The 14,109-nt window shown below is 38.1% G+C and overlaps 1 pseudogene; it reads right to left on the bottom strand.

Annotated features, from left to right (window-relative positions):
• LOC125252752 overlaps positions 1 to 10,724 on the bottom strand; it is a 30,037-nt pseudogene extending 19,313 nt beyond the window's left edge.
• Positions 10,725 to 14,109: the final 3,385 nt, after the last annotated feature.

The raw sequence follows: 14,109 nt of genomic DNA on the forward strand, positions 1-14,109 counted from the left end.
TTAAAGATCGCCGCCTCCATCTCTTTCAGATGAGTATTAAATTTGACTAAAATATGGCCGACAAATTGATAAACTTGATCAGTCCAGATACAGGTAATGAGACAGAAGAGAGTAAACGCTGTAAGCAGCTCTGCTCTGAAGCTCTCACTTCAAAGAAATTTGTTGAACTAATCAAGAAAATGGTTAGTCAGGACTTTAATTTTGATTGGAATGTTGTTCAACAACTTGACTGGCTAAAAACAAAGAAAGATCCTGAAAAATCCAAATTTCTTACTGTTTGTGCTTATTCGTGGATTTGTAAAATGGGTGGGGTACCCTTAACTCCTGAAAGGAAAATCCCAGAAGTAACTGAGGGATGGTACAGTCTGATTGCCAAACGTGAGAAAATGGCTAAAATCAGTGGGATTGAGATAGAATGTGATCTGAGTAGTTTGAGTAAAGGGCTTAAAATAGTTTTTGAAAAAGCAGATAATGCCATTAATTGGGATCCACTGCTAGGTTTATCTGCCCCCTCCACTCCTGCCCTCTCTTCTCAGACTGTCCAAGCAGCTGCTGCTTTAGGCACTGCCTCACAGACTGAGAACCAGACTGAGGGCACTTACGGTGACGCGCACAGATTGTTGAATATTGCTGCTGCAAGCACTCCTCACCCTTATGTTAATTTAGACCCAGAGGTCAGAAATCTTAAACTGACCCCAATGGAAATTAACATGGTCACTCCCAGAGGAATGACATCAGCGGCTCCTTCAAATGTTCTGATGATGCTGTGAGAAACACAGAGATGGGGGCTTCTTTGAGTTTGGGAAATGGACCAGACTTGCAGCCTCTGAGAAAAACAGTTTGCTTGCAGGGTTGGAAACTTTCAAATTGTTTAACCCAAACAAACTCCTATGAATAAAATAGAATCCATTGCTAGGCAACAAAATTTGGGGATAGCCGATGTACAGGTTCTGGTAGAAAGTCTGGTTCCCTCTAGCAAATTACGAAAAATTCAGGGAATTGGGTTTAGCCCTAGGGTCCCAGTAACTTGGCAACAATTTTGCATGGCTTACAGTGACTATAAAAGACAAGTAAAAGAAATCCTGGGTCGGGGATCATTTCCCTGGACAAGTGTAATGCAAGTTAAACAAAAACCTGGCGAAAACCCCTGAGAATATGTTGAACGTTTCCGTGCAGCTTATGAAAATTACTGTGCTGCCAATGATAATGATGAAGATTATGATTCGGCTATTGTGATTGAATCCGCCACTGGTGGACTATCAAACGAATACAGAGAACTGCTTATCAGTGGCTCTGTTGACATTCCAAAATGGGACTCGCTGCTATCATGGTGTGCTGTAACTTGGAGCCGTTTACAAGCTCACAAAGATTAAAAAATAGGCAAATTGTCAGCTGCTGTGGTTAAGCTGAAACCCATCCACAAGATGACATAAAATGTTACCAGTGCGATAAGAGAGGGCATATTGCTCGTGACTGCTACGTGAAGCTTTTTAAATGCCACAAGTGTGGAAAACTTGGCCATATTCGCAAATATTGTAAACAAAAGAAAGGAAAGAAAGAAGCAAGGAAAAAAAAACGTCCACTCTGTCTGAGAATGGGCTTGTGAAACTGAGAAAAAACAATAGATAACAATAAGGTCAAAAGATTGTAGTCTTAACGTAGCATTTTTTTTAAGGGAAAACTATAATAATAAGTTTTATATTAAAATGGACAAAAACAGGTTAATGTAAAATTACTGAAAATAAATCTAAAACGTGATTTACAAAAATATATAAAAAGTAATTAGAGAATGAAAATAGGGATGATTGGATCTTCTGAAAGAATGTTTCACTTTATGGAAAAATATTTGAACAGTCTCAAGTATGTTTTCTTGTGATGAGCACATACTGTGAATGTGAATAACTAAATGATGTAGGACCTCTAAGTTCTAAATATTTGGTTTTTGATGGTCAAAATGACATAAGGGTTTAAATGGCAAAAATGAGACTGCCAGTGTCACAGAGACTCAACCTGATCGGAAGTTTGTAATGTCTCAGTTCCTTGACATATGGGTGAAAGACAAATATAAAAATAATGTTTATTTGAAAACAGATGTCAATTCTGGCAAAGTCTTAAGTTGGGCCAGAGTTACAAGATATAGGTAAAGTTAAAAGTTATAAAAAGGCAGTGTACCAGTCCTGAAATCCTCAGAGTCTCTCTCTCACTCAAAGTCAGCTAAATGCTGCTATCTGAGCTTGTGTCATAAGTGATAACAAGCTGTTTATATTGAAGCACAGTGTCTAAGTTGAAAATCATGGACACAGAGATGTTAAAAGAAACGATTGCCATAAAGAGGGCCATTTGTTGTTAAATGTGTCAAAGTAAAACTTAATGAGAGTAGAAAGAGGTCTTTAAAATGGTAATACAGACCTTGAATGATATAAGTGACTATTTTGATTGAATTTCGTCTATGACCAGTAACTTTTTTGTCTGATCTTTGTCACCACCATGTGCAGGGCCGATGGCTCCGGTTACAGATGTGGTAAAACACTACACTGAATGGACAGTGAGAATTAAATTCACTGAGAACAATCTCAGCACGGATATGTTACTGCTGAGAGAATGCAGTCTAATGATTTTAGTGATTAAATACTGCTGTCATTAACCTGTCTCCATGTTTTAACACTATTAGGCAGTCCAATGGCTCTGGTGGCTCTTGAATGCAACTTCCCTAAGCTCCAGAAAACTGTCAAAGATCTGGAATGGGAAAGAGCGGGTACCAGTGTGCACGAGGTGATTTCTCATTGACAGGTAAGATCCTCTTTGGCCATACAGAGGACAACCTAAGGCAGGGGGTTGCCGCCACCACTGGGCATCTACCCTGGAGGGAGGTGTTTATGTGAGATGGGTATGAGAGTTGAGCGGATGTCTGTGAGGCCAGCAGCATCAAAAGGGGGAGCTGTCAGAGGTACAGCAGTCTGCCCAAAAATGTTCCTCTATACCACTCACCAAAAACCCGTTCCTAAGATGGCTTGTTTTTCATTGTGACAAGTCCACAACTATGCCAGGGGACAAGACCCTGAGGAGAAGATTATTGATAAAGAGCTGATGGAATGAGCTTTCAAGAGCCGACTGAGACCATGAGGTGATTGTCCGTAATTTCTGGGGAGACCAGAGTAAAATTTAGTAACATAATGTTGGTTGCCCTATTGGCAAGAACTGTATAGAAATTTTAGATTCAACAGTACTGTGAATCCCTGAATTCATGAGGCTGTGTTGATTTTGAACTAATGTGTCTGTATTATAGTTTTTACTCCTGCAGGTCATTGGACATGGCAGAGAATAATTCGTAGACATGGTGGTGGTTAAAGATAAAGACTGATTTTGAAGAGTCAAGAGACAGATAAGTGCATTCAGCATTTAAACTAAAGATAACCTCAAAAATGGCTACTAGCATAACATTTTAGATGATGGTAATGGCTTTTATTTGGAAGTTAAAAAAAAATGTACATTTTAACCTTTGTGAATGACCAAGGTTTCCATATAATAATTTAATATTAAATTCTGTCTAAATTACAGACTTTTGATTCTGTTGAAAAGATTATTAGTGCAGTAAGAGAGAGAGACTGCTTGAGTGGAGGAAAAGGATGGAGCTCTGTCTGTCTGTTATCAGCCTGCTAAAGCTTAAACAAAGCAATGAGAATAGAACCAAAACAACCCAGCTGACTTTTCTGAAAACAAATTATAGTGAAGAGACATAATTTGAGACTGCATAAGAGTAAAACCTACAGGAAAATGGGAAATTTAAATGTGTTTTTAGAATTAAAACAAAAAGCAAACCATGACAATGAGCAGGTTCATATTCATGTGTCTAGTGTGTGTGAGGCTGACTATATGTCATTAACCTCTGGAATGAGTGTTTTATCATCACAGATGGGTTAAGTGAAACGTCAAATTATGACAAGCCGATATTTCAGATTGAATCTTATGAAAAGACGATACAGAACATGGGACGAGCTTTAAGTGGATTGGATATCCAGCTTTGTCTGCTAATGGTAATTATGACATTTGTCATTTATGATGTTGATTTTAATTATTCTCTGGATTAGTATTTTTAAGAACATTTATATAAATTGGAATTGTGGAATTGAAGATTGCCGTCCATGGGTTAAAAACCCTTGTCCAAATTCAACTGAGGGTCTAAATTTAAACACTGTCTTCTTTGTTTGATCAGAATGATAAACGTAAATGTTATAAGCTTTGACGGCAGAGACAAAGTGACACATTGGCTAAGTCACTAGTAAATTATCCAGAGAAACCCCTCAAATTTATGGAAGGTCGGTGGGCAAACAAGGGAGGAGTGAATATAATTTATAAAAGTTTTATTCATTATTGTTTTTTTTTTGTTTTATTTTATTTAATTTATTTTTTTTATCCATTAAATGGATGCATGACATTAGATGTCTAGAGAAATACAATTTATGTAATAAGGGTTGAAGGTGAAAGAAGCTATCAGGCTGTTTGTGCAACCTAGGGATTTGAGAAAAACAATAATTTGGTTTCTGCAAAACAATAGAGATAAGTGGGACTGAGACAGTAACGATAATATATTTTTAGATCTGCAGACTAACAATTCGATGGGATAGAGTGACAAAATTATAGGCAGTTGAAATTATTGTGATGGAAAAAAAAAAAGAGAAACTGTTTCAAAAACAGCTTTAAAGAAATTGATAATGTCTTATAGTACAAATTTGTATAATTTATAAGTGTTATGGAAGAAAATCTGTCCGTTTGTGTTTTTGTTTGACAATTTTGGTGCAGTGAGTAATAATGAAAAAGATCCCTGCCAAAGAAGAGGGTTAAGATTTTGGTCATTAAGATTTTGGTCAGCCTATGCAGTTATAATTGACAAGAAACTTGAGTTTAAAACTGACTTTAAAGGAAGTCTTAATTATTATTAAATTATTTCAAATGCTGTACTGCTGACATGGACTGAGTACTGTGAAATGTTGTGAAAATTGAGTTTCAGATTAATAATAATTAGGTATTGAGTATTATTAACAGTGAATGTCATGATAAAGATATCAGTCAAGACAAAGAAATTGTTACTCTAACTAAATTTATATGTTTTGATGATTATTTCATTTTGATGAAAGGTTTTTAACGAAATGTTTTAAAATTCAAAGGTTTAGGTTTATGTTTATTTTTATTTAGTTTATTTTTTTGTGGGCTATAATGGATCTGTTGTGAAAAGAAATCTTAACAAAAGGATTATTAAGTAAAAGTAACAATTCTATGTTTTAATGAAAAGGATAATTGAAATGGTTATGGTCATGTAAATTTGTTTTCTTTTATTTCTATTTTTAAAGGTGTTTAAAAAAAGAGATTTAAAAGATGTTCTGCAATTAAGGTGGTGCAATGATTTAAGAAACTTAAAATACTTAGATGGATTATGATGGGTCTTATTTATTTATTTATTTATTTTTTGTTGTTGTTTATTTTGAATTAGACCACAATTTTGTTTTTAATATTAAAAATTATCTATAAGGGTGTAGTGAAAGGAGTGGATTTACGATCCATCACCTTGTAATATATAATGAATTGGAAATTATATTTTTTCTAAAAACCAGTGTATAGATCCTGGTGTTTATGATTACAGGCAATGTCTGTATTTAGTATCTGAGGAGTGACTGAGGGTCTGGCCCATGCCAGGAATGCAGTAACAGTGCTTGCTCATTTAGCCCGGCTTCCAGAGAATAAATATGTATTTGCTTTGTAGTCAAGAAATTTGATGATAAACCAAATCACAAAGATTGATTTAAAGACGACTATGTGTAAGGACTGAAGGTCAATAATGCCCTATGTGCTCTGTAGAATATTCTGTTCTAGTTAAGCCCTTCGAGGGAAAACCTATGGTCTATTTTATACAATTGTAACGTGCCAGGAGATCATGGGTGAGCAATGCTAAATTTTGAAGCGGCCTAAATTGTTAAGACCAGATGTGGTGTTTAAGACTTCACATTGGCCTTTTAAGGGGGGACTGAAGGGGTGGATTCTGGAATCCACTGCCGCTTCAATATATATCTTTTAAGTTATTAATCAACATTTATATTTCTGTTAAATTATTTGAATGACTTAACAATATATGTTAAAGCATCTATTTTCCTCTGTACCTCTCACTAAGAGAAAAGAACATGTTATCAGTATGTTTTGGGGAAAGTTTCCTGCTGAGAGCAGAGCTCAGATCAACTTCAGCCTTGAAGAAGCTGTGAATCATGTGTATCTGTGTATGTGTACTAAGAGTTTTGTGCAGGTCCCTTTGTACTGGACAACTGGCATTCTGCTTGAGACCAGCAGACGCCACATCATGACCCCAAAAGGACATCCGGTACCTAAATCCAGGGTCCCCCTCGTCATCACCGTGACGAAGGGAGATATGCTTCTTACTATCTGTCCATGTGTGGAAAATTTCTAATCTTGTCTATTTTTCTTAGCCAATCAGAATCATCCAACCTGAAGTAATGACGTAGTTAGTTGACTCTGTTAGAGTATAATTGTTGTGGAAATGTGAATGTATGCAGAGCGGCCTACGAACTCCATGGGAGACTTGAAGCTGGCTTCTGCTGATGAAACTGCAAACTATTCTTCATTAAATTTTTCTTCAATTTATTTTTTTTAAAACTTTGACTCCGGGTCTTTATTCAACATATCTGGTTTCAAGGGTCCTAAACTGTTTATCCCCAACAGTAAACAGGTGGGTGGATGGACGGATGAAAGGATGGGAGAATGAAGGGGTGAACAGGTGAACGGATGAAAGGATGGGGTATGAAGAGGTAAACAGGTGGATGGATGGAAGGATGGGGGAATGAAGGGGTAAACAGGTAAATGGATGTGGAAATGAAGGGGTAAACATTTGGATGGATAAAAGGATGGGGAATGAAGGGGTAAACTAGTGAACAGATGAATGTGGGAATGAAGAGGTAAACAGGTGGATGGATGGAAGGATGGGAGAATTAAGGGATGAACAGGTGAACAGAAGGATGGATGAGGGAATGCAGGGGTAAACAGGTGAACAGATGGATGGAAGGATGGGGTAAAAAGATGGATGGATGTATGGAAGGATGGGAGAAATAAAGGGGTAAAAAGTTAAATGGATGAATGGATGGATGAAGGATGGGGGAATGAAGGGGTGAACAGATAGATGGATGGTAAACAGGTGAACGGATGGAAGGAAGGAAGGGTTGCAGGGGTAAACGGATGGATGATGGAAGGAAGGATAGGGAATAAAGGGGTAAACAGGTAAATGGATGGAAGAATGGGTGAATGAAGGGGTAAACAGGTGGACCTATGGATGGATGGAAGGATGGGGAATGAAGGGGTAAACAGGTGGGTGGATGGGCGGATGGGTGGATGGGGGAATGAAGGGGTGAACAGGTGAATGGATGAAAGGATGGAGGAATGAAGAGGTAAACAGGTGGATGGATGGAAGGATGGGAGAATGAAGGGATGAACAGGTGAACGGAAGGATGGATGAGGGAATGCAGGGGTAAACAGGTGAACAGATGGATGGAAGGATGGGTAAAAAGGTAGATGGATGGATGTATGGAAGGATGGGGGAAATAAAGGGGTAAACAGTTAAATGGATGAATGAAGGATGGGGGAATGAAGGGGTGAACAGATGGATGGATGGATGGATGGATGAGTAAACAGGTGAACGGATGGAAGGAAGGAAGGGTTGCAGGGGTAAACATACATGGATGGATGGATTGGGGAATGAAGGGTTAAATGGATGGATGATGGAAGGAAGGATAGGGAATAAAGGGGTAAACAGGTAAATGGATGGAAGAATGGGTGAATGAAGGTAAACAGGTGGACCTATGGATGGATGGAAGGATGAGGGAATGAAGTGGTAAACAGGTGAATGGATGGATGATGGAAGGATGGGGAATGAAGGGATAAACAGATGAACAGATGGATGGATGGAAGAATGGGAGAAGGGGTAAATAATTGGATGGATGGATGGATGGATGGATGATGATGATAGGTGAAGTAAAAGATGGATGGATGGATAAACATCAAGTAAAGGATGGATGGTTAAAGTGATAAACAGACTGAGTAATAGACAGATAGATAAATAGAGTGATGAATGGACAGACAGATAGACAGTAAACTGTTATTGCCTGATGGGTTTCAGAGCCATCATTTCATCACGTCTGCGCTCTTTTCTCTTCAAGTCCTGCTCAGTGTTCTTCAGTTTGTCTGGGACGAGCCGCAGCTTGGACTGCATGTCATTGATGACATCCTGGAGCTCTGCCTCTGACGGGAACACACGCTGACATACGGGACAGCAGGGCTTACCCTCCTCCGTCAGCTGACTGATGAACTGACTGTACACGGCTGTGGGCACCCGCCAGCATGGCTGCTCAAAGAAAGATCCAGGCCAGAGAAGAGAAAAAGACACTGAGAAAACTAGGGATGTTCTGATTTAGCACAAATACTCTGTGGGTAACAATCACCTACCACAACAGTTTCCAGCTTGCTACTTCATATCAACAGTCATTGCTATACTTGTCATAAAGCACTCTATATCCTGTTTGCCAATAAACAGTAATTTACCATCAAACAGACCCCCACACAGAATCTGCATCGGAAAAGCTTCACAGACTTCATCAGAATTCAAAGGCCATCATACACAAAACACATCCTTCGGCCCTAATGCGTTCATGTATGGTTTGTCCTCATTATATTTGCATTTTCTACCAAATGTATATCAATTCTGCATTTTTCTTAAGATTTCCTCCAGTATTAGCACAGAATGTATATTTTGTGGGGATCTAAAAGGTTTTGTAAGAGCATCAGTATGACCATGCCAAACACACTTCCGTACCTCTCTGTTTAGAACACTTCTCCAGCTCATCATCCAGTTTGCTCAGGTCCGACTGGAAGTCCTGACTGCCGCACACGTTAAAAAGTCTCTCTTTATAACTGGCCAGCAGCTCTTCCTTACGTTTGATTTCTGCCGTGAAGTGAGTTTTATTCTGTTCTCCAGATGCAAGATCCTTACTATGAAAAACAAAAATGAACATTTCCTCAAGAGTCCCGCCTAGCAATGCTAGTTAGTTTACTTATCAAGTCTGAACCGGAGCAAATTACAATCCCAAGGCTGCAGGTTCAAATCCTAACGTGACGTGACGGGTCTTTTTTTTTTTTTTTGTCCAAAGCCCTTAATAATAATAATAATAAACAGATATGACATTCAAAGTATGTAAGGTAGTACAACTAGATCTCTTTTATCGAATCCAAAAGGTTTTAATTGTATTTAATTATAACCATCCAAACACCAATACAGCCATTTCATTTGTGATTAAAATACCTTAAAATGTAATAAATGTATATATTTTTTTCTGTTATAATTTTATAGCATCACATATCAACATAGAGCAAAATGGTATTAAAATTATGTGTAGAAGTCGTTGCTTTGTTATGAGAAAGAATGTCCGGAAAAATGAATTTCACTGATGTCATTCGGAGTAACCAATATAAAGGGACCATTTTGGATCAAGTCATGTGGTCAATATCATAACATATCATATCAATATCCATGACAGGATGTGACATCATTCAGACACCTGCAAAGGACCACATGGTCATGAAGCAAAGTAACTAAATCTCTTTTAACTATTTGAAACATTCATGTTTTCACTTGCTCATACACATGTCCCGAAACATTAGGTCATTTGGTACAGCCGCTATAAAACATGGAAAATGTTGTAATATTTAAAAAACTTGTACTAAATATAATATGTTTGATTGTCCTTTTGCTAGCTAACTAGATATCAGCCTGTTAGCATTGTTTGAAAATATCATCATTCGGTATAACCAAAAGTGTCATTCGGTAAAACCGAAATTTTGGTTAAACTGAAAAAAAAATGACAAAAGCAGTGTTAATTGATTATAAATCACAATCTCATTGTTAACACTTAATAAAACTTCAAAATTAATTAGATCTCCATTATGTTTTTTTTTTTACACTTTTAAAAACTTTATTCGTCAATGATCCATGTATTACCATTATTGGGAATTAATTCACCACTGTTAAAAGTTACAGTAAGTTGGAGAATAATTACATTTCATTGTGCAAATACATTCTCTGATATTATCTTACATGTAAACATGTATTCTGTTGATGCGTGTGAACTTCAGTTATTTTACACATAGTTTATGTACACTACTAAAAGTGTCTTTAATATGAATTTTTAGCTATATGTGTCTAGACAACGTCACCATCTGAATACTACAACGCATGTCCCACTGACCTGAAGATGACCTGTTCTTCAGAAACCCGGAATCGAAACCAAATATGTATAAGATTTATGTATGTGGGTGGTTGTACAAATGCATGTGTGTGTCGCTTATCACGTAGACATTCAGATTCTGATGCATGAAACATTTTATACCCTCACACTGAATATCATAATTTATGGCATTCTCTAACTTATTAAATTAAAAACCAACTATTATACAAATGTTTGTGGAAAAACAAATCACTAAACAGTGTCACATACTTCATTTTGCTGAGCCGTTCTCTGGTGGAGTTGATCTCTCTGGATTTGGAGTGGATCCAGTCTTCCAGCTCTCTCTTGCTTGGGAAGTGTCCCAGCAGAGACACCAGCTTTTCATTATGTCTGGACTTGATCTTCCTCACTTGCTCCTCTTTATCCATCTAGAATCCGAAGCAGAGATGCACTTTTTCTTTTCTTGTTAGATAAAATTGTCACTTTGCAAACCCCCGTCTGGCATAAGCACTGATCATAAAAATACTATGTTTGAGAATATAGATTGCTCTATCCAGACATTACTGTGCTTCATATTCTATATACTGTCATATAATGCCTAGAAAGAGTTAATATCTTATCATTTCGATAAATGTGATAATGGGAATAATTTGTGTATTTCATATACTGTATTTAAAAGAAATCGCAAACTGCTAAAATATAAATAGTAGTATATTCTCTTTGCTTTTATGCTAAAATATATTTTTTATTGATTTATTTTTAGAAAGTTTCAAAATGTATAAACAAAAAACTGAAAATTGTAAACACTCTTGCTTTTTAAAAGTAGTATGAACATTTCTGAAGAAGCTATTTTATAGATCGCAGGAAATAATTATTTTAAAGAAATCTATTAAATTTGTTTGTAATGGATTATGTGTTTGATTTTCAAATTCAGATTTCCAATCATTTCTTTCTTTAGGCAGCATGGAGTGGTATAAATTACTTTGATGCCTCAAGCAAACATTTTAAAATAAAACTTGAATTAGTTTTCATTTTAAAAAGCTTTAGTTTTTTTGTTTAAACTTAACACAAAGCACATATTGTTATAAATAGTACATTTTTTTGTGATGTAAAAATGAAAGTGTTAATGAAAGACTGGAGAATATTAGGTGGTCAGGAAATCACAAAAAAAGACTGTGCTGACATCTAGGTGTTACAGTTATATACTGCAAGCATTGTGCTGGCATACTAATACACATCTATTACTTTTAACAAATTTTGTAGGATATAATATGGTACTTGAGATTATTAACTGAATCCTGGATGTTTCTTGTGCAGTTTACACTGTAGAAAAATTGTCAAAATATTGTCAAGTTATGTTTACCATCTCGATTGCATCCTTCGCCAGGAGGACAGCAATCTCTGCCCGGAGAACAGGTGCATTGTCCAGTGACACCTGAGTGTAGTGGACACCCCTGAAAACCGGGGGACGCCGGGCGAACTGAATCGCATAGCCGAGTCTGATGGTACGAATGAGCCAGCTGGACAGGCTGGGGAGCGCTATCCACGCTTCCAGACACCGAGCCAGCAGGACCAAAGGCACCACAGACGCACCGGGGGTGGGGCAGCGAGGCAGAGTACGGGGACGCGACTCGGACGGCATGGGAGCGGCCCGGAGTGTGGTCAGACTCTGCTAGGCAGCAGTGCGTATGGGAGACGGCGCACGGGGCGCGGCCTGCACCATCACACTGCCACCTGCTGGCGATGTGAGGGGGGGCTGCGCGTGACAAGGCAGGGCCTCGCACGCTGACAGCCGCAAGCAGAGTACGGGGACCCGACTCGGACGGCATGGGAGCGGCCCGGAGTGTGGTCAGACTCTGCGAGGTAGCAGTGTGAATGGGAGACGGCACAAGGGTGGGGCCTGAACCACCACACTGGAACCTGCTGGTGAAGTGAGAGAGGGCTGAGAGTGGCAAGCCTTGCACACTACCAGCCACACCCTCTTGGGACCTGGAGGATCAGATAACAGTTCTATTCGTGGGTACCACTGGACTCCGGAGAGCCAGCGGCGGAACAGACCAGAATTCTCCACCTGGCCCTCCTCCGGGGAAAGAACTGTTTCCTTCAGCTGCAGGTCACCATATCCCCAGGACCGCCTCCTGCTAACCAACTGGGTTGGCTGCGGGGAGAGCGGGCTGGGTTTTAGGCCAGCTTGTGAGATGAGCACATCGAGAAAGTGTACTTGACGATGACACATCTCAGCAAGACTAGCCAGGGGTGTTTCACAGCACATAGAAACTCTTTCACCTAGATATTATCACATAGAGACTGTGTCTGTACCTCGAACTAGTAAATACAAAAAACTTCCGAAACCTTTTAAGGGTAAAAATTTAATTGATGTTCAAAAAATGAAAATCACAGATAAATCAGATAAACAAATGATAAAGCTTGGGTTACTGAATATTAGATCTATTTCTTCAAAAGCACTTATTGTAATGAAATTATCACAGACAATAAACTAGACTTGCTGTGTTTGACAGAAACCTGGCTAAAACCAGACGATTACATTACTTTAAATGAATCTAGTCCTCAAGGTTATGATTATCGACACAATCCTCAACAGAAAGGCAAAGGGGGAGGTGTTGCTGTAATTTATAGTAATATATTCAGAATCATTCAAAAGAATTTCAAATATAATTCCTTTGAAGTGATGGTGCTTTATGTAACATTATGTAAGTTGACATTTGTGCTGGCTACTGTATACAGGCCACCAGGGCACCATATTGACTTTATCAAAGAATTTGCAGATTTTCTATCAGAGTTAGTACTGGCTGCGGATAAAGTCCTTGTTGTTGGTGATTTTAATATCCATGTAGATAATAATAAAGACGCATTTGGATTGGCATTTGTAGACATTTTAAACTCTATTGGAGTTAGACAACACGTGTCAGGACCCACTCATTGTCATAATCATACCCTAGATCTAATACTGTCGCATGGAATTGATATTGATGCTGTTGAAAATTCTACAGCAGAGCGATGATATATCAGATCATTATTTAGTCTCGTGTATAATACAATTAGCCAAGGCTACAAAACCACCACCCAGCCATAAATATTGTAGAACCATCACGTCTACCACTAAAGATTGCTTTATAAATAATCTCCCCGAGCAGTTTCATCGCCTTAGTATACCTGAACAACTTAGAAGAACTCGATGCTGCAACAGAAACTATTGGCTCTCTCTTTTCCAGCACATTAGATGCAGTGGCTCCTTTACGTCTAAAGAAGATTAAGGAAACTAATCCAACGCCGTGGTATGATGAGCACACTCGGGCTCTAAAACGAGCTGTTAGAAAAGCTGAACGTAGTTGGAAGAAAACAAAACTAGAAGTTTTTCGCCTTTCGTGGAAAGAAAAATGATTGAGTACAGAACGGCTATAAGAAATGCTAGATCTACTTATTTTTCAAATCTCTTAATAGAAAACAAACATAATCCTAGGTATTTATTTGACACAGTGGCTAAATTAACTAGAAACAGAGATTCAACTGCTGACGTTTCCATAGAGCACAGCAGTAATGACTTTATGAACTTCTTTACTTGCAAGATTGATAATATTAGAGAGAAAATTAAAAACATGCAACCGTCTACAGTTTCTCTTCAGACAGTGCACTGTAGTGTCCCTGAGGTAAAACTAGAATCATTCGCCGCTATAGGAGAGGAAGAATTATCTAAACTTATCAAATCATCAAAATCAACGACATGTATGTTAGACCCAATGCCGACTAAACTACTGAAAGAAATGCTTCCAGAGGTCGTAGGTCCACTTCTTGATATAATTAAATCATCGTTAAC

The sequence above is a fragment of the Megalobrama amblycephala genome, linkage group LG18 (assembly GCF_018812025.1).
Source record: "Megalobrama amblycephala isolate DHTTF-2021 linkage group LG18, ASM1881202v1, whole genome shotgun sequence".
In the NCBI taxonomy this organism is placed as follows: Eukaryota; Metazoa; Chordata; class Actinopteri; order Cypriniformes; family Xenocyprididae; genus Megalobrama; species Megalobrama amblycephala.